At 43.6% G+C, this 26,017-nt stretch overlaps 1 protein-coding gene across 4 annotated transcripts in view; it reads right to left on the bottom strand.

Annotated features, from left to right (window-relative positions):
* The window catches only part of DDX4 (DEAD-box helicase 4), a 1,682,862-nt gene extending 1,657,062 nt beyond the window's left edge, over positions 1-25,800 (bottom strand). For all 4 annotated transcript variants that reach the window (XM_085631316.1, XM_085631317.1, XM_085631319.1 and 1 more), the window contains exon 1: positions 25,671-25,800. The gene's annotated coding sequence lies outside the window, so the exon portion shown is untranslated. The remainder of the gene's footprint in view (positions 1-25,670) is intronic.
* Between the last annotated feature and the right edge of the window lie 217 nt (positions 25,801-26,017).

The following is a 26,017-nucleotide window of genomic DNA, read 5'->3' as shown; positions in this document are numbered from 1 at the left end:
GCAGAACAAAGGACCACGTGTAAACACAGCCGCTCCACTGCTAGTGGAAGGTAGTCGTCTTTATCCTGACTTCATCTGAAACCATTACAGGCTTATTATTTTATTTTAAATGTGCCTGCCGCCATCAGGAAAACAATCACCAGTATCAGCTTACGGTAATATTCTTAAATTCGGTTCCGTGTAACAAACCTGCTTCAAGGCAGATTTCATTGCCATGGTAACAGAGGGAGAACGACGAATGAGCGTGGGTCTTCGCTAATCCTTCCGGCTTTGCTATGAAGAACTGCTCCTTCTTGACCCTTTGTAACTTTCAGGGAGCAGGTTCTTCATCTCCTTTCCACATACCAGTGCGAGGAAGGAGTTGGCCCGGTGCGCCCAAGGTGTGGTCCAGACCCCGAGGTGATCGCACACCCGCACCCCCTCCTGCGCCTTGAGAGGCATGCCTCCTCTGGAGTGTACTGGGTTGCTCCACGGTGTGCCCTGCAGCCATCTGTGCCACACTCAAACCAGCAACTTTTACTTGCTGCTCACATGTTTAAGAATCGCTTAGGATTTCAGTTTTTATATTTAAAAAAGGCTGCAGGTAGCAGACAATACGAACACACTGTGGAGGATTTTACCGAAGTACCAGTCTGTTTGAAAGGATCAGGTAGGAGGGCTGGGAACGATTCTGTTCAAGAGACTTTGCATGAAGAAATCTACAATTAAAATTATCTGCATTCGGAGATCCATTTCAATTCAATTCATAAAGCTTTATTCGGCTCATATAGAGGACCATAAAAGCATAAACAAAAAAAGACAACAGTACATTTTTTTTAAAAGACATTGCAGTTAAAACTTACAATTGGTAATTATAGTCTATGGGTAATACATGTGATCACTCATAAATATATAAAATTAATAATCAGAATTCATAAAAAACTCATACTTTTCCTGGAATTGATGCACGGATTTAAAAAGGTGGCAGTATAAAAACAAATATCTGCCGATTGCATATTAAAAATTAAAGCCATGGCATGTTTGACTGTACGTGTTCCGTATTTAACAAACAGAGGTTTCAAAAAAACTATACGAAAGCTTGTATACAGTTTACAGAACAGCAGAAGGTGCACAGTGCTCTGTGTAGATACATTATCGCACCTACATGGCCCAGTCGGGTGTTTCTTAATGTTTGGATGGGCTACTAAACAATGTGCCATCCCAAATCTTAGTCTGGTTAGCACAAATGTGTGAATGCCTAGTCACCATAGTTAGGTAAGATGGAAAACCCTCCATTAGATTGTATCTATTATAAAAAATGACAGAGGACAATGATCCGGCTACGATTGCTCGTTTCCTTTCTGCACAAGTTAAGAATATACCTTTCATTTCTGATTTGGAGATCGTGGATGCTGCACTGGGATTATTTAGAATATTCAGAATAAAAATGTCTGAGAAACAGACAACAACATATTTAACCCAGGGGATAGGGGATATCTCGGTATTTATCCAAACGTAAGCAATCCTCAACAATAGTTCTGTTAAGTAGCTTCTCATCGCCAAGCCAAAAAGACCGCCAGATCATCAATGGTCTAAGTGATATCAAATCAATTAAATAATTAATGGCTAGTTCGCGATGGCTTAATTCATTCGAGGCAGAGATGGGCAAAAACAGGAGCTTTTTTAAAAACATATTTTCCTCCAACTGCAAGTTGTAGGTACAGCTATAGCCCCATACTCCCGCCCCATACAGAGCAATAGTCACACATCTAGCTTGGTAAATCTTGAGCATATCCCTGGTTCGACGATCCAACTTTTGCAGCAAATCTATAAATACCATAAGCATTTTTTGCCATTTTATTCCGGATGTTATTAAATTCATTGTTCCATTTCCTGTCGTTAGAAAAGGTAATACCTAGATAACAGAATTTATCCACCTGTTGCACCTTTTCGCCGTCTATAAAAAATGCATTTAACATTTTAGCTTTAACTCCGCAGGTCATGGTATGCGTTTTCCCCTTATTAATTACTAGTTTTCTGTCTTTAATAAAGGAGGAAAAACTATCCATTAGTCGTTGTAATCCGACAGGTGTTCGAGAAAGTAAAACAGCGTCATCGGCATATAATAACACCGGCACCGGAACACTGTTAATCTGGGGAGCATCAGCATTAACTTTTTAAAAAATATTATCAATTCCATTAATAAATAAAATAAATAAAAGAGGTGCCAGAACACAGCCCTGTCTGATTCCTCGTGTAACAGATTTTTGGAGTACATTCTCCTCTGGTTCCAAAACGTACATTGGTTTTCAATTTCTGGTATAACCTAGCGAGAAAAAAAAGATTATGCCTTCTGGGGCTCCTAACTTTAACAAAGTTGGCCATAAAATGGAATGATCTACCATATCGAATGCGCTGCTCAGGTCAGCAAAACAAAGATACAGGGAACCAGGTTTCGCTTCAGTATACTTCCCGATCAGTAGATCAAGATTGATGCACTGGTCGAGCGTACCTCGTCCCTTCCTAAAACCATACTGGCTGTCAGCCAGTATGCTATCCTGCTCAGCCCATTCCTCTAATCTCACTAACATCACTCTACTCATAACCTTGACTGAAGAGTCAAGGAGAGAGATCGGGCGGTAATTCTTAGCGTCAGATCTACTTCCCTTTTTATGAATTGGCACAATAATTGATTCACCCCAGGTTACAGGGGCCTCGGCACACACGGCAGCATTAAAAACAATAGTTAAGAGAGGGTCCCAGACGTCTGGCGCAGCTTTACAGACATCTATAGGTACCCCATCCGGGCCCTGGGCTTTCCCTCCTTTGCTAGCACGTATACCACATTTGACCTCACTAAAAGATATGTCCAGAGGCAGAACAGGCCACTTATTGAGACTAGCATCAATGACATTATCAGAGTCAAAAATGCTGGAAAAATGTGCAATCCAACCCTCGCTAGAAACATTAGAAGTCAACTGAGGTGTTTTTTCATCCCTTAAAAAAGGCGAGTTGCCCGTGGCCCAGAATAGTGTGCAATTTGATAATTCTGCAGCTTGGTTGCCTGTTGCTGCAGTTCACCCTTCCTCTGTTTAAGCGCACATTTATATTCCGTTCTTAATTTATTTACCAGTTTTTTGTCCCTGTGCAAAGGTGATTAAACCATCTCGGTCCGTTCCTACTTTGCCCACTATTGCGCCCGGTAAACTTGGCATCAATAGCTTTATTAATTTGGTTAAAACAATATAAAACCCTCTCAGAGTCAGAACTATTTTCTAAAATAGAAGCAATGTCCAGCAGGCTCTCAGCCTGTTAGTCCTATGTGGTTCAACATTAGAGATAATAATTCCCACGTCCACCGAACTACCGGCCCAAAGGGTGGTGTCCAGAATAATGCGGTTGTGGTCACTTAAAGTAGTTACTTCAATTCTTGGTGGATCACAATAAGAACTAATATTAGAAGATGTGATCACGGTCAATGACCGAGCTGGTGTGCCAATTTTTAAAAGTGGGAATGGATAAACCATTAGCATCTTTACAGCACTCCGCTATTTCCAGGTCATAGCAGCCCATGAGCTTATGCAGTGCTTCCCCATAACTGCTATGTCCGAAATGCGGAACATCCCAGCCAGCATTATTGGTAACTCCACAGGCCCTTTGTGTGGACAAATCGCACAAAGTAGTATTGAAATCCCCTACCCAGATAAAATCAAATACAACATTCTCTTCCAGACATAGGTTTTCAATAGCGCCGGCTAAGTCTGTTACTACTTTGACCCGGGTAACATCAAAAATATTATTATAATAGTTAATCAATAAAACATTATGGTCTTTGTCATCCACAAGCCAGAGGATCTGCACGAGGTCCCCTACAGGTATATACTTTTTAACCACAATAGGACGACAGATCGTTACAAGTATAAGGAGACCGCCTTTCGCTATGCCTATACCTCCTCCCAACGCCGGTAAATTGTAAGAAACAAATCCCTCATAGTTAACTTCATCTTTACACCATGTTTCTTGAAGACATAAAAGGTCATGGGCATTAACAAACGTTAACCATCCAGGGTCCCTCTCCTTTGATTTCAGCCCTGCCACATTCCAACAAACAATAGTAGTAGTACCTTTACCCCTAACACAGTTACTATCAAGCATCATGCCATTGTTTCGTCCCCAATTCACGTTCTGGTTTGGATTGCATATGTCCCCACAATCGGGCGGTGCCCTTATATCCACCGCTAATTCAATTTCTGTTTTATTGGGGATCTCTTGGGCCATAGTATTGTCTGTACAGGTATCCACACAGGGAACAATAATCACCTGGTGTAAGAACTGCCCTCCCTGATTAAGTCAATCATTTGCATCCAGAAAATTTAGGGGTTGAAACCGGTTTTGCATTAAAATGTCAGGGTGTGGCCTTTGTGTGGTGGGGCATAATCTATTTCCTCTACTCCCATAAGGGGCAATATTATGATGGCTATAAAAGAAAGCAAGCGAGCGGGCACACACATTATTGTCGGTTATTGGTAATGAGGCAGCTCTTAATAATACAGTGGCGGCATGTTGAGGATGTTTAAAGTTTATAATGGCGCAACCACCACTAAAACTTTTCTTAGAGCTCCCTATCCAATTTGCCCTTCTGGTAGTCAAAACTTGGTCCGAGAGTTCAGTTGGGAATCCACAATGCCTGTGCATCCAGGAAACAGTTTTATTTTTTAAAGACTCGTGGGTTTCCTGATGATTCCCATTCACAACAGGGGGAACATTGGTTAAAACTACCACATATGGTGCGCAGTCAGGAGGGAGATTACTGGCGCACCTTCGCCTTACCTCAGTCCAATCCTCTTTTCTATCAGGTATTAAGACAACCTGGCTATCATTACAGGCTAAGGACTGTGCTGTCGGATGGGTCTGTACAGCCCTCCTGCTAATATCTAAACCTGTAACATCGCCAAGAGGAGCAACATGAGTATCATGATTGCTTATTATTGGGGCTGACACACTATCCGCTTCCACCAGTGTTTTTTTGAGGAGATCGCCTAATCTATTAAACTCTGCGGTTAGCTGATCAATTTTTACCATAAGAGGTTTGACAATACCCTTAATCTTTGAGTCGATAGTGCTTACTAAGTTTTTGATTTGTTCAGCATCCAATTTAACGGCATCATTATTTGCCGTAATATCCTCATCCGAATTCTTGAGGGGGCTAACTGCTCTTTTTTTTGCGGGCCGGGCACCCCCACGTTTAGTCTGGGTCTTTCTACATGCTCTAACCACTCTAGGTAGTGGGGTGGGTGGGTGCCGCACTACGGAATCAGTAGAAACCTCTAGGTCGACTAAGGTAGAAGTATTCTGCACAGTCATTTCCCTATCAGGAACACCGGGATTAGTGCAGACACTACTACTGTCATCCAGTGCCAATGGGGCAGGTGAAGGTTGCATACTAAGTAATGGGGGGGGGGGCTGCTTAGCCCTAAGGATTGTCTCCTCTCACAATTGATTTTACTAACAATCTTCACTAAGTAGTTATCCAGAGTCTGGGGCATAGAGGGAGCTTTTTGCTTTGACATGCTTAACAGTCAAAAATTATCAATTAAAAAAATCGAATAAAGCTTTTCCTAATTGCACACAAATACAATAATAAGGGCCGTTTGCAAACAGAATGTGATATACACAACATACATACAGCCCCAAATTAACAAACACCTAATGAACTCTCACTGTATACAGGTCACGAAGGTCGACAGCCTGTATGGATCAAAACCTTAGGCCCAGCCCAGTCACGTCCTGTCCCAGACTGTCCCAGACTGTCACAGACTGTCACAGACTGTCACAGACTGTCCGGGCTTCGTCCTGGGCGTCCCGCGCAGCTGTAGGCTACCTGCAATATATGGAGTCAGCAACCAATAGGCAGATGGGCGTGCACGGCACAGCTGAGAGCCCCCACGCACTCCTGGGAGCTGTAGTCCTGTGTAACGCCTCACCGGTTCCTTCCCACCAGTCTCCAACAGTCACAGCCCCTCCAGGGACTACGGTGGCACAGGTATCAAAATGCCCCCAAAGGAGTCAAGTAAAGACAATATAACTTGTCAGGAAGGCATTTCCAATGCCACCAGGCTGGGTAAGGCACAAATACTATCCATAATGATAATAACAACAAAGGGACAGGAGAAAAAGGTCTTCAAAATCCACCAATAAGGTTGTCAGCAGCAGTGCTTGGACCCTTGCCTGAAACACAAATAATCCTCTCTTCAAAGTGGTTATGCAGAGCTTGCCCCAGTTCGAATCCACGATGAACCTTCATCAACCAAAACATGGCATTCTCTGCCTTCCTGGTACTGACTGCACGAGGCGGTCGGTGTATTTCCTTTGCTGCGGTCAGTGATGGTTCGGGAGATTCCGCAGCACACCGGCCACGAGGTGCTACTTCCGTTCCCCTCGCCTGGTCGGACCCTCCGCTCCTTCCTCTTGTGAAGAAGGAGATCCATTTAAATATAAAAGCCCCGCACGCCTGGCTTTTAGAGAGAAACTGCAAATTGGGATTTCTTTAAAAGGGAGCTTTTAAAATCCAAGCCAGTGAAATTTTAAGTGCAGCGCTTTGTTTGAAATGAGCAGTCTTCGCAGCAGTTCTTAAAATGATTAGGCCCGGGCGGTACATTTAGTTCCGCTCGCGGAATTTGCAGAATTTGGGTAATTTCGCGTTCTGCGGAGAACACGGAATTGCCCAAAATTCTGCATTCCGCGGCTTCACAGAAGTTTTGGCTTGTTCGCGTTCCCAAAATGCGTGTTCGTGAGATATTCCCCCCCCCCCCCCCCCCCAAGAGCACGCAAACCGCGTTCGCTAACAGGAAAAAAGCATCGCGAACAAGCAATTCCGCTTGTTTGCGGAATTTCTGCGTGCTCACGGAGATTTTTTACCGTTTCGCAGAGCTTTGCGTAGCGCAACTACGCAAATTCCGCCCACCCCTAAAAATTAGCACAATGCCATTGGTTGTTGGGAGGAGAATGCTAAACAGCTTGCTACCAGTGGAAGAGAGTGTGTACTGTGCGGAATTACCCGATACAGAGGGCAAAGCTTGAGGGGGGCATTTTCAAGTTAATTTGCGAGCGCTGCATTTCCAAAGCAATATACGTGCGCAGGCAAGAGTAGCTACATGGGGGAGCATTTCCTGTCAACCTGGGCAGCAGGCAGGAGTGGCTGCATGGGGGGCTATTCTAAATCGACCTGGATGTGCAGGCAGGGGTACCGGTACGAGGTGCATCCACAAGTCAGTATGCGTGCGCAGGCAGAATGAGCTACAGGGGGGCTGGGGGGGAAGGGGGGGCGGGGCTGAAGACAAGAGTACCTGCACTTGGGGCATTACAAGGGAAATGTGCGTGCTGCAGGAATGAATTACATTTTTATGAAGTGCACAATACTCGAAGTGGCAGCACAGGTGCACTTCCAAGTCCAATTCAGTACACAGGCAGAAGTAGCTGCATGGAGGTCATTTCCAAGTCATCCTAGGTGAGCAGGCAAGAGTAGCACTGTGGGGGGGGTGGCACTTTCAAGTCAACATGCATACGCAGACAGGAGTAGCTGAAGGGAGCATTACCAAGCTAACATGCGTGCGCTGTAGAAGTGGCTAGAAGGACCCCCTAGTTCAAAGATGTGACAGAGAAGAGAGGCATGCATGGAAACATCTGCCAGTTACTTCTGCTCAGGTAATGCTGCTACCTGTTAGTGTATTTACTATTTTACAGTGCATATGAATGAAGCAAGACTAAAGGTTGCTGCGGATTCAAGTACTGGGTACACCCACGCTGTACCCAAAATAGGAATGTACATAAACATGAAATACGTGTTTTTTTTATATTTGTGCTTTGTTGACATTTCGTCAATATCAAAATTTCGTGAGGTCAAGTCACCTCTAGTCTATACATTGGAAGATCATTTAACTAATTACTTAAGAAAGTATACAGAAGTGGTCCTAGAATGAATGTCTTTTCTGTGTTTACGAAGCGATTATACTCTAAACAGCATCGCCGAAAACACACGATCATAATTAAGGTAGCACTGCCCAGGTAAGGCTGCCTTCTCTCTCCATGTCCTAAGGTGGGGTGACCACCTGACAAGAATATTATGGATACAGTTTCCAGTCCTGAAATCCTCACTCTAAATCCCTGATATCAGGTGTGGCAATTTAATTGGCTCAATTCAAGCAGGAGTACAACACCAATAAATTATTAGCCTGTCACACAGACGTACAGAACTGGTAACTTAATTAGTAGACTGACAATCTGACGTCAGGTCATTATGTCACTATTCAAAGCCCTTGTGCTTATCTTCGTTATGCATTTAATTACGCTGGTTAAGTGACTGTGAATCTTTTTGCTTTAAGCATTCCACAAAGTGATCATGTTTTTGTTTGCACTCCCTCTGTCCTGGTCGCCTCTTTCCACCCTCCAAATCAACCCCAACCACGATCACCCTCATATGCAAACATGCTTTATATAACCACTCTATCGAGTGCATCTTTTTGCTTCCCCACCTCAAAAACCTGCAAGCACTTATCCTTTCATTCCTTTTTATTTTGTACATTTTTATGTAGTGTAAATAAAGGTATCAAAGCGCTTTATCTAATCGGCTTGGCACTTTCAAGTTTCGTCACCATTGCTGGATCAGCACTTTTTCGCTGGAGGAACTGCTTATAATATGTACAGTGAAAAATGTATTGTCCCAAAAATGGAGCAGCGACGCACTATTACTACCTCGAATTCTCCAAATAAGCAGCGTGTTTTGTTTGGATCCTTTACTTGTAAAGGGCACAGCAGGTCTCATGCCTGAGGTATTTGCTTTCACATCAAATGTAAAAGGTACTTAATTTGTAAAAACAAAAAAATTCAAAAAAGTGCTGCATGCCTAAATACTTATTGCTTACAGGTATACTTATAGCTGCAGCTGATTCTCTGGTCCTGTCGGTAATTAACCATTTAAAGTCCTCTGGGCAGTGTTGCAGCGGCTTCTCTGGTTTCATCAGTAATTCCTCATTCCAAGTCCTTTAGACAGTGCTGCAGCTGCTTCTCTGATCCACGGAGTAATTCATCATTCTAAATCCTCTCGGCAGTGCTGCAGCTGCGTCTCTGCTCATACATCCACTACACTTCACACTAAAACACATAAGTAAAAAACATTGCCATTTACAATGCCAACAGATCTAACTCTTAAAAAAAAAAAAAAAGTGAGACCTATTGCACTGAAAATGCTCGTTTAAATTAGGGGTTAGGGTTTTAGGCCTAATGGCAGTGGAAGGGGTGGTGGTAGTAGTTTTAGGGAAAGCGCGGGGTGGGAGGGAATCGGGGTATTGTACGTTAGGGAGCAAGGTTTTAGGCCTCCGGGCAGGGAGAGGAGAATTGGTCGTTTTCAGGTTTTGTGCCTCACGACGGGGGGGGGGGGCAGAGTAGTGGCGACCTTAACTACGCATGCCCCTTTACAATTCATGCCTTTACCACAAAATTGTATGGTTAAAGAATGTGTGGTAAAGACGCATTTGTGGTTCGGGCTGCGTGGTAGAGGCCATGCGTACCTCTATCACACAACCATTACTAAGAAACATAATCGCCCGGTTGGCTCAGCTGGATAATACATCCTGGAGAATTAAGACACCAGAGGCCTTGAAGTCCTCGGCCATATCAAAGATCTTTACAAGTGGGCCAATGACATCCAGTTTAGCTTGGCACGACTGCCAGGGCGGTCGATACCTTTTTTAGGGCCCTTAATGTATTTGGCCATAAAAGTGGCCATACGCGCATCTATGTCGGGCATGAGGGCCACTTTTCCATCTAAAGTCAGGCGGAGGCTCCTGATCAATCGGATTCCGAAGCCTGCTGGCCACATACTTTGACACCTTATTACAAGGTATCCACTCAGAGGAGCGAGGGTGCATGAGGTCTTCAGGATCCAGAAGGTCTAACGGAGCGTCAATGTGAGCCTCAATAGCAGGCTGAGACACAGTAGGGGAGTTGGAAGGTCTCCGGCATAGGTCATGTTAAGTGTCCCCCGCCAGCACTGTTGACAGAGGGGCTACCACCTCCGTCTTGAAAATGAAAAAAGAAAGGGGCAATATCACAGGACTGAATGAGGTAAAAAAAGGACCACGTCCAAACCCTTAACTCACCAGGGGCTATGAGAAATTACGTTTTTGGCTTGTTTGTTACTAGTTGACAAGGCTGCTGTGCAATAAAATGAAGAAAAAAAAATAGCAATCCTTGCCTCCGGGTCCTGACACAGAATCACAAGTAATCTTTACAAATCACCCCTTGCTGAATTCCAAATTTGGACTACTTTTCAGGCATGTATAGTAGGTTGTCTGGGTTCACCCAGGGATTCACACCTGTTTCAGTCAAAAACTGTAGATCAAAACAACAAAAATAGACAAGCATTGGTAAATGCAATAGGTTTTGCCTATGTGACTAATACTTTGTTTCAAGTTGTAGCTTGCTGAGCAGTTGTGCAGTACAACTTACTGAAACTATGTTGAAGTATTAGGACTTGTTTATTGAGAAAGGCAATATATTGTGCTGTTACTAGTGGTACTATAAAGTGAGTACCGTCCCACTTTAAACACTGGCTACACCTAGACCTATACAAGTGATATTTTTATTCAACTCAAAAGGTATCAGGCATTTTACATTTAAACTCTAAGAGTTACAGAAATGTGTACAGACGTTTTACTGTCCTTCTAGTATTTAGCACCCAGACAAACTAGACACGTTGCACAGGAGCCCGGGCTGCTGTGCAACATATCTTAAAGTTAAAAAAAAAAAAAAAAAAAAAAAAAAACTAGAATACGGCCAGCAGAACCTGATGGCACCAGAGACCACGCACCACCCCGTGGGAGACACAGGCGGACAAAAATGGGTGCCAGGAGAGAAAGGGTGCGATTGAAGGGAGGGAAAGAAGGGAAAGGGCAAAAGTGAGCTAAAAGACTGGAGGGAAAAACACGAGTTACTGCAGGAGAGAAAAGGAGGGCAAAAGAAGAGAGTGGGAAGGAGAGTTGAGGAAGGAAGAGGGCAAAAGAGGGGTTAAAGATGGAAGTTATAAAAATAGGAGTATTGAAGAAGAGCTGGGAAGAGGGTTTAATTAATGAGGGAGAGAAGCTTTGAGGGACAGAACTGAGTGATGGAGGCAAAGGGTATGTAAGATAGGATGGAATCTAGGCAGATCGGAATAATACAATTATACAAGGGATGGGGGAAAAGAATGAATGAAACCTTTCTTGAAAGGTAAACTTTTCTATGCGACCAGTGCAGCACGGTTTCTCTCTTCAGGATGAGTCACTTTACAACCTCACCTGGACACTTAGAAGCCATACTATGTAGTGGAAGAAAACAAGCCCACGATGCAAGGTTGACCATTGATTGATTATTTTTCTCTTTAAAAAAAACAAGTCCTCGGGGGTGTCGGGTCGTCTGCGTACAGTTCTCAGTTTGTTTTCTTTTTTGTAGATAAACTGTACTTGCTGAAATATCCCATGCTACTGTTCCCTTCAATAATTTGTTCTCAAGTGGATGATGTGGGCTTTTGCCCAAGTTTCGTTTCGTGATCTTTATTTCGACTTTATAAAATCATAAAAGAAATACAGTACAAATAACACCAAATCTGTACACAGTAACTAAAACATACTGGAAAAGGAGAGAAAATTACGTCATCACAAGAATATTACACAAGAATAAGAACTTCATATATGGCAAATAAAATATCATTTTGTCAAAAAAGTTCTAATATTCCACACAGCAACTAAATACTTGCTGACAGCAAATACAGTTAGAGGGGATAAATCAGATTTCATTTATCGGTAGGCATCCAAATGATGCCCAAAACCCCAATTTCTGCAAATGGGAATAATCCACTTTTTCCTAGATTTCACATAGGATGGGCAAAAAAGCATTAGATGAATATCATTCTCCAGCTCTTCAGTACAAGCTGGACAATTTTAGAAGTAGGTGGGTGCCAACTGCTGGTAAGGGCTCCAATTGGCAAAGCATTATGTCTCCATTGGAGAAATAGTTTCCTGAGACCGATGGGGTTGATGTCATCCAGGACAGTCTCCAGCTTATAGTAATCCTTAATTGTTAAAAATGTACTAGACATTCTCCCCAGTGTATCACTTGCTAAAGAAGCAGTCAATGCGATCATAGTACGTTGTAACCAAATCATTGCGGGATATAGTACTGCAGGCCTCTTGCGGAATTGTCCACAAGGCCAATAAACCCAACCTAGCTAAATTAACCTTTATATAGTTAAGCCATTGAATTTTCCGTATTGTTGATACATACACGATGCATCGGTTGATGTAAGTTATTTGCACCAGTCGTCATAACCTCAATGAACCAGTCAGCAAAAGCTCGAGACTACGGCTAATAAAGGTTATATGCATCAGTTGGTTAATAAAAGTTATATGTAGAGGGGCACAGGGAGGGGGAGAGTAAAGAAGTGGTTCTAGAAGGAAGTCGACAACCAGTGTGTCAGATAACGGTAATGGAAAGCAGTGTGCACCAATGTGACAAAGATGGGTAGAGTGAGGGGATGAGCGAGAAAATAAATAAATAAAATAAATAAAGGCAAAGGAGCAGAACAATGGTAGTGGATGCAAAGTTAGCTGACGAACTGCATTAATGCAATGAAATGCAGAAAAAAGAAAGATCAGATGGAGTTTGCGATGAAAGATCTGAGCTTCTAACTGTGTGAAACGTTTACTTCTTCGATTAAAAAAAAGAAACACAACTGCAGTCAATATATGTATGACGAATTCCACAATCCATACAGAGTAAATAGAAAACAAAGCACTATAGTCCGCCCCTCTCACAAGTATTGCCCCGAAGGGGTGTGTCAAAAGGCCCACATTCACTAGGGGGGTCACAGCGGCACGGTAGGCGAGCGGACACACGGAGGGAGCAAAGGACTACGGCTCCCAGCAAACCTAGCTGACACCGCCCCCTCCAGCCTGCACTTCCGCCCGGAGGCGCTAAAAACAAACGGCTCCCTCGGTGGAGCGGGGGTCACAGCGGCACGGTAGGCGAGCGGACACACGGAGGGAGCAAAGGACTACGGCTCCCAGCAAACCTAGCTGACACCGCCCCCTCCAGCCTGCACTTCCGCCCGGAGGCGCTAAAAACAAACGGCTCCCTCGGTGGAGCGGGGGTCACAGCGGCACGGTAGGCGAGCGGACACACGGAGGGAGCAAAGGACTACGGCTCCCAGCAAACCTAGCTGACACCGCCCCCTCCAGCCTGCACTTCCGCCCGGAGGCGCTAAAAACAAACGGCTCCCTCGGTGGAGCGGGGGTCACAGCGGCACGGTAGGCGAGCGGACACACAGTGGGAGCAAAGGACTACGGCTCCCAGCAAACCTAGCTGACACCGCCCCCTCCAGCCTGCACTTCCGCCCGGAGGCACTAAAAACAAACTGCTCCCTCGGTGGAGCGGGGGTCACAGCGGCACGGTAGGCGAGCGGACACATGGAGGGAGCAAAGGACTACGGCTCCCAGCAAACCTAGCTGACACCGCCCCCTCCAGCCTGCACTTCCGCCCGGAGGCACTAAAAACAAACGACTTCCTCCGCGTCGCGGGACGCGCCGGGCTAAGCCCGGGCAAAGGGCGGGCCCTCTGTGGCCCTCAGAGGACCGACTGAGGCCGGGACGGGCCACCTCACTAACGTGTAAGACTTTATAAGACTATATAAGTAATCACACGGTGTGGGCGATCTGCCTATCCCATGGTATATCGTTTGTGTTGTATTGGTTTTAACCTGTTCATTTTTGGCTATTAGGTATCATCATATGCGTTGGTGCTGCCACATTGTGCGATAGTTTAATTTAAGTTTTACGAATTCCCAGGGGTTTGCCTATTATGGCCAAAGCTTTAGCAAGCAGTAAATCCTTGACTACGTCAACATTAGATAACTACTTAGTTAACCCCTTCGCTGCTGCGGACATTCCGCTGCAGCGCTGGGGGGGGGGGCAGGGGGGCAGCGCGGTGGGCCTGTGCTCATGACGGAGCCGCTCCGTCATGAGCCACAGTTGAGCTGTGCTCATGACGGAACGGTTCCGTCATGACTCCGCCCATTTGCGTTGTCCCCCCGCACAGGCGGGGAAACAGCGCCGCGTAGGCGGAGCGGCCACCAACGGGCGTGTCATGACGGAACCGTTCCGTCATGAGCACACGGCAACCGTGGCTCATGACGGAACGGTTCCGTCATGAGCGGGGAAGGGGTTAAAGTAGTCACCAAAATCAATAGCGATAGGCGTAAATCCTTAGGCCAGGGTTCAATTTCAACGACTACTAGCCCTCTCTTAAATAACACAGTCACCATATCCTCCCCCCCCCATCTCATGCTATGAACTGTTCAAATGAGAATAATGATTTGGTAACCTTGGGTGATCAACTCCCTATTGAACAAGAATCACATGAAGTAAATAGGGATTTAGTGATTGAGGTTGATGAGGCCTTAGAAGACTCTCCGGACCTGTCAACCCAGAGAGTGCTAAGATCTCGTAAACGCACTCAATTGAAACAGGGTTGCGCACGAAGTTCTCACAAAAAGACGGGTTCTGCTTCATCAAATCGGGTTACCAAGGACTTAGCCATTCCTAATAACCCAATGGCCAAGATAGATTCTCATCAATTTGATTCCTTGGTAGGTCTTTTAAGAGTCCAAAATCTTGAAAATTGTTGAACCCTTAGTAGCCAAGATTGACGAACTATCTGCTGAGATCGAAGGCTTACGTAATCTTTTGGCACGTAACAATAATTCCTCTGGGAATATGTGCAGAGTAGCTGAGGGTCTATCTGCATCTGCCGATACCTCTAAGTCCCCAAAGGTTACTCCAAACTGTGCAGATCCACTGGTTGTTGAACCCACGACAAATGTGAACAACATTTTACCTCCCGAAAGTTGTTCAAGTAGTAATAATGCAACGGCAAGCACACATTCAGGAGGAGCAAAACCAGATTTACCCCCAGATTGCGCCCCATTTGTTGTAGTGTTAACAAACGTACCCCCCTTGAAGGATGTTGCCCAGAAAATTAACCCAGAAACCCACGAATCCCTTAAAAATAAATCAGTCTCGTGGTTAAATAAGCACTATGGTTTTCCAGTACATTTAGCCCACCTGATAATAACAACGAGAAGAGTTTCCTGGGTAGGGCGCTCTCGTAAGACCATAAAGGGGGACTGTGTTGTAATAAATTTTAGAAATCCCTTCATAGTGAATAACATCTTATCAAAAGCTACTTTGCTCCCTCACACTGTTAAGGGTATTACCCTTCGCTCACTGGGTTACTTCTACAAACAACAGACAAATTTACCCCATAGTGCTCCGTTGGAGGGCAGAGTACGTTATCCTGAAGGTCAGTTTCCTCAAGGTCTTGTTACTTCCAATCGTTTTCAGGCTTTGAGTAACTTAGATTCCAATGACTGACTGCACCATGTTGGGGCTACTTCTAGACTTACTAGGGAAAGTTTATTCTCTACAGGGGAAGAGGACATGGTTTCTAGTGGAATTGTGCCAGGTACAAGTATAGAGGGTACCCAAAATGTTATGATTGCGATGGGGAATGTCATTGATGAAAGAGTGGATGATATTGTCGCTGCCCCTCGGATGCCCTCAGGTACAAGTGTCCTTAGTTGGAATATAGCTGGCCTCAACAGCAAAGCACATGATCCCACCTGGAGGGACTGTTTATCAGGCCACGAAATTATTGGTTTATAAGAAACTTGGGACACTGAAAATACCTTTTTGCTGGATGGGTTTTCTGCTTTTTGGTCACCTGTGGTGGCCTCTTGTAGGGGGAGGGCTAAAGGCGGACTTTTAACTCTCATCTCATTGACTATTGAGGGTAAATACAGTAAAGTGGAGACAGGCTCGCCTTATTGTCTTGCAGTAGAAATTCAATCCAACTCTAATGGGATTTGATTCATTGTAAATTTTTATAATTCATTTAATCAAGAGCACGCCAAATGAACACTTACTCAGTCTATATGATTTTCTGCAAATGTATAATGAATCTTGCAAAAATCCTTATTCGGTTATTGTGCTTGGTGATTTTAATGTTCATTGTTGTTTTAACAATTGTTTTATATGGGACAGTTTAGGTCCACCTAATCAAGGAAATATACATTTCGATCACACACCACAGGGGATGTTTCTAGATGAGCTCCTTGTTGGGAATTCCCTGGTCCATCCCGTCAATTACATTAATGACATCCCGACCTACAAAGGAAGTGGCTTAGGTTCCACCATTGACTACATTTTTGTCACCTCTAATTTAGCAGATAATGCAAGTCAATACAAGGTAAAATGGTCTGTTTATAGCGATCATAATCCTGTCCAGTTAATTCTGACTGATGATCTTAAGAAAAGAGAATCGGATAATCCTACTGTCAGAACACTGGACATAAGGCCAACTGACCAAACACGCCGCCTGAAATGGTGTCAGCTGGTCCCAAAGGATTTTATTGAAAACTTGTGGGGAACGGTTGGGGGTGAAATACATTTGTGTTTGCAAGACGGGATCTTTAGTGATGCAGTTCTGACAGCTTATGATAAAATTTGCTGTCAGGTAAATAGTGACCTTAAAAAAGTATGTAAGGTTAAACCCAAAATTGGGGAGAAATGGTTTGATCACAGCTGCTCATCTGCCCAACGGAAGTTAATGACAGCTCTGAAAGCGGTCCCACTAGATAGAGCACAAATTGCCATTTGTAGGAAGGCCTATAAAATGGCTCAGAATAAGCGCAAAAATGAAATCAGGGATGAGGCATGGAATGAACTCCTGTCCATTGATGTTATCAAAAACAGTGCTAAATTTTGGTTTATAGTAAACAAGCCCTTTTTTAACGGTAAAAGTAACAATGAGCTTGAATGCGGTATCCAAGAGGACAAATGGTATACCCATTTTAAACAGGTGTATGATGGAGATGGTCCGAGGGTGGGGTCCTCATTTAACCCTGAGAGTTATACCTTGTCTTTCACAGAACTAGAGGTCACAAATGCAATCTTGCAAATGACAAGTAATAAGGCGCCGGGACCTGATGGAGTCCCGGCTGACCTTTTTAAATCAGATATAAAACTCTGGTCCAAAATCCTATTTAATGTTTTCACAAATGCTTGTCAACTGGGCCTTCCATCGACGTGGGCGAAATCTGTCATCATTCCTATTTTTAAAAAGGGGGATAGAGGCGACCCGAGCTGCTACCGTCCAATCTCCCTCATAGATTCTTCTGTGAAAGTATTGGGGAGGGTGGTCCTTGCCCAACTGAATGGTTGGTTAGAGGAATCAGGTAAACTCTCTAAGGTCCAGTATGGATTTAGAAAAGGGATGGGTACCACAGACCAATGTTTAAATCTACAACTATTAATTGGTAAATACACGGTGGCCAAGAAGGGAACCTTGTTGGTTGCCTTCATGGATTTGTCATCGGCCTTCGACCGGGTAAATAGATCAAAACTGTGGCCCCTGCTCCTAGCACTTGGAGTAGACAAAGACATCGTCCACTTCTTAGCGGATCTACATAGAGAGTTAATAGCAACAGTTCGTTACGATCAAAGGGGTAATTGCACAAAAGATATACCCATATCAAATGGGGTTAGGCAGGGGTGCATTTTGGCACCTCTCCTTTTTACATTGTATATAAATGAACTAGATAATACCCTTATCGCCTCATGTAATGATATCCCTCGTGCAGGGAAATGTTTAATTCCTGCTCTTTTATATGCTGACGACGCCGCCCTAATTGCTAGAACGGGAGTGGGCCTTCAGCTACTGCTTAATTCATTTGCTGATTTTATGAAGGCTTTGGACTTATCTGTTAACTTTGTTAAATCACATGTCATGGTTATTGGCCCTAAATCCGCTAAATCTAAAACCTTTTTATGTGGGGGTCATCAATTATCCAGGGTATCTTCTTTTCCTTATTTGGGTGTTCTTTTTTGATGATTGAGATTCTTGGGTAACCCAAATTACGGCAAAAAAGATTGTGTTTTCAAGAGCAACCGTGGGTGTTCTGGGTTTCGCCAGAAAGCTAGGTGCCAGACCAATGAAGGCCCTTATCCAGGTTTATAAAGCTAAGTGTCTCTCCATAGCTTTGTACGGAGCTGAGATTTGGGGCATTAAAAATGCCAAAAGCATTCAGATTGTTGAGGATAGATTTTTTAAAAACCTCCTCTCAGTCCCGATCTCAACTGCTAACTATAATGTTCATCAGGAACTTGGAATCGGTTTTCTAGAAGACAGTATTGCCCTGGCCCCGATGCTGAAATGGATCAGCATTTGGCTTAACCCGGATTTACACCTGAATCACATAATTTTGAGAGACTGTATGTCGCTAGATCATGGGCTACATATACCCTGGTTGAAATATATTCGGAACCTGGCTATTAAGCTTGGTAGACCTGAATTGTTTCATTCTCCTGAGACCCTGGTAAAAGGTGACATTAAATGGTGTAAAGAAACTCATATGTACATATCTACCTCGGTAAGGGAAGAGAAGGAGCTGGTTAAGTGCACCGTTAGGGCCCACCAGCTCTGTAAAACAACATCCTCCATGGAACCTTATCTTGGATTTGTTACAAATGCAAATCACCGTTTCCTTCTAACTAGATTTAGATTGAATCAATTACATCTACTGATTGGAGCTAAGAAAGGTTGGAAAAGGGCGTTGGACCTTGGCCCTTGTTCTTGTGATAATTTTTCCCCCCAGGATATGATACACTTTTTCTTCTTCTGTGAGCACTTTATTGATATTAGGAAACGTTTTTTAATCCCTATATTAAGAGACAAAGGCTTTGTTCAAGTCAGACCTGCTTTCTTGTATCTTCAGTTGTTAAACAATGTATGGGAAACTTTTAATATTGCGAGTTTTTTAACTGTGGTTATTCGCTCCTTGAAGAAATGAACTGTACCCTTTTAATTTTTTTTTAATTGGACACGTTGCCCTGTTAAATCTATCTGTGTCAATGTGTTTCTTTTTAGGTATGGTAATCTACCAAAATGAACTTTGTCTTTTTAATATGTATTTATTGTAGTATGCTTTTATGGTTTGCACTTAAACCAAATAAAGACTTTATGACACTAGGCTTTCCAGAAAATACTGCAGCCAATAGTTGATGGCATGTTGACTTAATTTTGCTTGTTCAACGTGTTTCTCTCCTGCCACGGATCACTTCTATAGGCCAAGACACATGCAGACTGCTAACAATGAAATACAGTGCATGAGATTATCATACTTAAAACACGCAAGTTGTCATGTAGAATGTGCTATTCGAACATGCTGACGTTTCAATGGCTTCCAAAAAGGAGCCAGCGACTAACTAATTTTGCATGCATTCTCTACAAACAATTACAAAATCCTGTGAGATTTAACGAACGAGACATAGTATTGTGCCATCTCGTGTACTGCAAAGGGGCTTCATTCTATCCCTCATGTGTGCGTTAAGTATGACTAGTTTATTAATCTTCAAAGAAGTGTGACTCAAAGACCATTAAAAAACACTTGTTCAAGTGCTGCTAATCTCTAATGAAACAACCAAGTCCATCATTTTAGGCTATAGGGGCTCTCACTACAGTGCCTATATGCCGCCGCTGAGGGAAAGGCCCACTAGGCCTTTACTGTGGAGTACTTGAGTACCCAGCTGTAAACTTTTGCTTTGGCAAGGAACTGCCAACATCAATGGCGTACGCAACATACAAACTGTGACATGACAAGAACATGATATCAAGTGATCACTACCTTCATGCAATGCGCTTTCTGGTATGCATGACAAATGTGGCACGATGGTATCTCAGCTGTATGAAGCAGAAGCCTCATCCCTGCGCCCAAAAGTGGAGTTTGTGGCTAATTGCAGTGTATTTAGCCTGTCATCCTTCGGAGGCTGATAAGAGTACCAATCGTATTTGATTGCACATACCTAAGCACCTAGACACGTCTACATCATGGTATTCAATGCTATGGACATGTAAGGCAGTAAGAGGGAGTCCACTGGTACTTAAAAAAAGAGCGTCAAAGGCATACAATACTACTGTTCAGCTAAACAGCAGCCGTATTTCATAGCAAATAGATCAGTGTTTGATTAAATTATTGATTTCTGTGAGAGCCGGTGTTTAAGAAAGTGAGTGTGTCTGTGGTTGTATAATTGGTCCATCATGTATATGTGCGCGAGCGTATTGAATTTTAAAAACGTGTGAGAGCTTGCAAGTATGTGTATGAATGTGTGTTTGCTTGATGTTTGAAAAAATCTGTTCAAGGGCTGTTCCAAAAGGCCCCATGGTCACTAGGTTCCGTGTGAAAATATTGCCGCCCATAATGAATTGCATGTGGACTTCATTTTGCATGTTCAATGTGCTTCTCTCCTGCCACATGTCACTGATCACTTCTATGGGCCAAGACACATGCAGAGAAGTAAAATATACTACATGAGAATATCAAATAAAATACACAAATTGTGATGTAGAATGTGCCATTCGGACACGGTAACTTTTCAGTGGCTTCCAAAAAGGAGCCCGCAACGGGTAACCAATTTGCATGCATTCTTTACAAATAATTTAAAAATCCAGAGAGATTTAACAAATGAGACATAGCAGCATGCCATATCGTGTACCTGCGATGGGGCTTCATTCTATCCCTCATGTGCGTTTTAAGTATCGCCGGTTTCTTTGAAGATGAATAAAGACACAAACAACAAAACCACGTGTTGCTTAAGTGCTGCAAAGCGCCAATGGAACAACACAGTCCACCATTTTAGTTTGTAGGGGCTCTCACCACAGTGCCAATATGCAGCGACTGAGGGAAAGGCCCACAAGACCTTTTCTGTTGAGTACCCGGCAGTAAACATTACCTTTGGCAAGGAGCTGCCATCAAAAAAAATCAATGATGTACACAACATACAAATGGTGACATGACGAGAACATGATATCAGGTGATAAGTTTTGAAAGTTTACAGAAACGTGGGAGCTCCAACTGCAGAGTTTAGCATTTTGTTGGGCAAGAAAATAAGCTGGGGAGGTCAATCCAAATCTGCCTTTGGCAGCTAAACTGATAGGATCATTCTACAAATAGATTCCTCGTTCTTTCTCTGATTCACATTACTCATTTTATGCTTCAGGAGGGCCCATCTCTCTGGCTTGCAGCATCTGAAAGTACCTGTGAATCCTGCCGACGCTGCACGGCACACACCGCCTGCTTTCCACTAATGCAGAATTCATTACTGCAGCTGAGTTTGTGAATGCAGTTTTGAGCAGTGATAGATGCGACAAGATGAAATGAGCAACTTAACAAGATAATGCCAAAGGGATAGGAACGTGGGTGAAGAGAGGGGCAGGGCCCGTTTCTGTTCCCTTATGGTCTGCAAGTGAAGAGGGCTGGCCTCTGCAACAAAATGGAGCACGGGCGCCAACTAAGATGGCTGCCTAACAAGCGAGCTCCGCCGGAGGAGAGGTCCTAATCCCCTTATTACTCCGTTAATAATCCGGCAGGAGTAGACCCAAAGCATCCCACACATTAGTTACGTCTGGTGGGACCAGACGGCTGCGAAATCTGCCGTAGAACGGGACCCTGAAGCCGAGCTCGGGACAGAGCGGGGCCTCATTTCTCTGAGCGGATGCCAGGTGAGGTGAGGAGTGCTCCCGTACATTGACGGGATTTGGGTGAATACTCCAGCAAACTATGAGAGTCGTTTGAAATTCCCTGACTAAAGCAGGTTGCATATTTCGCATTATTGGTTGGTTTATTCTTTTCATTGTTTTTGAAATCACAGCAAGATTGACACAGCAGTAGCAGAGGTTCTTGAAGGTCCTGATGAAAGCCTGATTGCCACCGAATCATGAGGCTGAAACATGTAGAACCCTTATTTTGGACTTCAGCAGTTATTCTTTAAAACTGCTTCTACACTGGTTTTTAACCTCATCACCTGGACAGTAATTATTAAAGTGTCTCCTCTGTCCCGTTAGATGATTTTAATACTTACACTCACTATACACTTGCACTGCTTCCATTACCACCACCTAGATAGTAGATAGCGACATCAAGGATTCATGGTAGGATAACAATACTTGAGCAGTACTGCATCTCTAACAAAATTAAGAAGGTATAGTTGCTAATGTATGATGCAGCCCTGACAAGCTCGAGGCTTCTGCATGGTTCAAAGAATCCCAAATGATGATGGTCGCCATTTTCGTGGCTGATGGGATTTATTCAATATGATGATGTTCACTTGCTTCTTCTTTTGAGTACTTAATTTCTTTTTGTGCTCATTATCATTCAGACCCTAGGTTGCTACATTGTTGTTTCATGTTGACTTTATGCCACAAGTATTGCTGCTGGGCTAAACTAATACCTACCACAAATATGACATTCACGGCTCCATCAATACTGCTGGCCTAAAAGCAGGTTGGCAAACACTGGGGTAAGGGGCATGTACAAACACATAAATCATGGTTATTGGTCTTCACATATTGCAATGTAAAGTTAGAAATTGCAAAAATGCTCCCTAGATCACCCCATCCCAAAGATACTTAGCCTCCACTTCGCAATTTCCTATTAACTGCATTTTTGGATAAGGAAATAGCCCAGTTTTAACATAGTTTGCTATTTATGTGCATCTGGGTATAACAGAAAAAGGTTAAGTTTACACCAACTGCTCTTCTTACATGGTTAATTCACAGAGGGGAGGGTACATGTTTGAAAATTGAAGATGCTATCGGTAGCACATTTTAAAAATGTTCATGCTGTATCCTGTGTTACGCAAGCAAAGTGATGGACGGAATAGTAATACCCGATACCGGTCCCAGGATGCATGTTTCCAGTCCAGGGAGAACCTGCCTTAGCAGTTGGGGCTGGACTAGTCACATGAGGAAAAGGGTTGAGACTGATCTGAATATGGCTGGGTCTAAACTGGGGTGGCACGGTGAGCAAAAGAATGATGGATTTAACCAAGATCTCTCGACTGTGGGTGAATGTATGATTTATTCAGCAGTCCGTCCCATCATTTGTTTGCGTAGCACTTATCACCCCAAGTAGGATGGGTATGCCCAGACGTGGGTCCCTTGCTCATTGTGCCACTGGATTCAAGCTAGCCTGGCTGATGAGGGGTAATACCCAGAAACCGGTCCCAGGATGCTTCTTTCCAGTACAGGGAGGACCTGGCTTGGCAGTTGGTGGCTGGACTTCTCCCATGAGAAACTGGGTCGACACTGATTTGCATATGGCTGGGTCTAAACTGGGGTGGCACAGTGATCAAAAGAACAATGGATTTAACCCAGATCTCTTGACTGGCGGTGAATGTAGGATTTATTCAACATTCCGTCCATCATTTGTTTGCGTAACACACTTGTATCCTGGTCAGAATGGCTGAAACAACTGAAAATGACTGTTATGCTGTTAACTGTGAAAGTCTTTAACAATTCCGTTTTTTTATTCTTGCTGATCCTTCATGGAAAATTAATAATTAAAAGGAGAGTGACAGAATGCCTGAAGTATAACTTTTCCTTGTGCTATTACTAGAGAACAACCTATTAAAGAGGGATATGGGGTAATAGTGACAAACAGGAAAGAGACAACAGGAAAAGTGTGTGGGGGTAATGGAAGCTTCATTAATCCATTGTTTACTATGTCACTAGTCAACCTGCTCACTACTTATAGACCATTACTAATGTGCATCACCTACAATTTGCTTTTAATCAAGTTCCTCTAGTTCACTGGGAGCCTCATTTCATCATGTAACGTGACTATATGCAGGAATCTACAGGCCAGCAAGTGACAAGACTAGTGTCTTAGGTCATCTTTGGTGCAGGTTGACTAATGTGTGTGAAGGAAGGAGTTTGACGGGGAGAGCAGCAGATCACAGCAAAAACAGTAGGCCTATCTGGTGGCTGTCATCGAAGAGCCCAAGCTAGTAATTATTTAATGTAATAACGGAGGCCTTCCAGGGGAAACAGGTTCAGACTCCGAGCCAAGTAGTGCCAACTGCTGTGGAGTCAATCGATAGTTTCATTTATGAACCGGTACATAAACACTAAAATTACAGAACTGCAAATGAATGACCAAAGCCCGTACACTAATAAAACGGGAGGCTCTTAACTGGCAAAGAACTACAGTTAGTATAGAGGACTGGCAGACTGCATGAACTACCCAAGTAAATCCAGAAAATTCAAGTCTTTACAAATAACGGCGACGGTTTGGGACAAGGTAGAGTCTACCAGATCTCAGGCATTCAGCTCTTTAGTATTTAAAAGATACTAACCTGCAGAAAAAGATACCTATAAAGCTCTCGATTTATAAAGATTTACAAAAGGGATTAGTTAGCTAAGACCAGCTTTCTAGACCAATTAAAGCCACCCATAAGAGTACTTTACCACAAATATGTACTTAAGACCAATAGGTTTGTCCTAGTCAGCAAAACGTGTTTACTGTATCTATGCATCAGGAGTTCATTGTATACTCATTTCCATTAAACCGTGACGCAAAAAGGGCGAAGTTGGTGCAATTGGTCAAGATCACGTTATTCAATAAAGTAATTATATGGACTTTTGTACGGAGGTTACATTTTAAGTAAAGATTTACAACAATGAACACAAAAAACAAAGGGGCATATTAACAAGCCAGGCGATAAAATTATCGCCGCTTTAGCCGCTAAAACGGCGATAATGGGCTTGATAATATCCTCTATGGAATTCCAATTGAAGCCCTTGTTAGATGTGAAGGACGTCTAACATGGGCTTCAATTGGAATTCAATAGAACATATTATCAAGCCCATTATCGCCGTTTTAGCGGCAGTTTTCTGCCGCTAAAGCGGCGATAATTTTATCGCCTGGTTTGTTAATATGCCCCCTAATTCATAAAATCCGATCCACACGAGATCGCAGTCCTTCGGTACGACAACTGACTGGCCCTCTATCAATCGAAAAGCAACGTGCGTTTTGCTAAGTTTGGAAAACTTTCCAAACAAATGCAATAAAGTGATTTTGTGTAAAGTAGGTCAAACAAATTCCACCATCTGTTCACCATTCTAACAATTAGCAAATAACAAATACTTCTCGGCAGCCTTTGTGGCGTTAAAATAAAACAAAATGTTTTTCAATAGTCAGACATATTCAAGTTTGTAATAAACTCGGTGCTATTTTTTCCTATAGAGGACTGTGAAACATGCATCGCAGTACGGTTTAGAAGGATGTAGGGAGAGAGCGCGAAGAATAATTAACACGTCAACGATTTTTTTTTTCTTTTTAATGGAGCTCGTTCTGCCCGTTGCCTATAGCGATGTAACTAACACTTAACGGCAAATCACAGCCACCCGCCAGAGTGACGACCACACCCTTGGTAGTAGGTACCCATCTCCATTATCCGTCGTCGCCTCCTTCGAAAACTACTTCCCCATACACACACCCACCAAAGAGACCAAGCAAACCCGCCATTCGCCGTCATTTTAGACATCTATCCAACCACCCATCTACACAACTTTTCGACACTCGAAGCCCCGCTTCCACGAAAAAGCAGAGTTTGGAATCGGGGCCAAGATTAGTTTACACCATACGTCAGTTATGAATGGACGGCATATGTACCCCCGCAACCTCTCCACGTCCACCACCGCCCATATCAGGCGATTTATGCTTCGTTTAAAAAATAACAAAACTGTACATAAATGTAAGCACAAACCAGTATCCTCTACAACGGCCTGCTTTCCGCTCTCCTCTCCCCACCTGCGGCTTCACTGGCGATTAGAGGTCTCGAATGCACAGTAAAGTGTGCGCACGTGCCGCGTTCGGAGCAAAGCACGTGATTACACAAAAGTCCAATTAGGTGGAAGTTATGCGCGCGTTCAGGCCCCTCCCCTCTTCAATCGACCGAACCCGCAAGGCCAGTAAGGAAAGGTGGAGTCCGGTTTCGATTTCAAGAAAGTCTGTTGAGGTTTAGCAGCCCTTTATGTCCTTTGCAGTGCTCGGTTACCTGTTCAGTTATTTTATGGACTCTTACAGGTCCAACAATCTCATGAGAAGTATGCT

This window comes from Triturus cristatus, chromosome 2_1, assembly GCF_964204655.1.
Source record: "Triturus cristatus chromosome 2_1, aTriCri1.1, whole genome shotgun sequence".
Taxonomy (NCBI): Eukaryota; Metazoa; Chordata; class Amphibia; order Caudata; family Salamandridae; genus Triturus; species Triturus cristatus.
The sequence above is the reverse complement of the archived record's forward strand: the minus strand, read 5'-3'. Positions and strand labels throughout refer to the sequence as shown.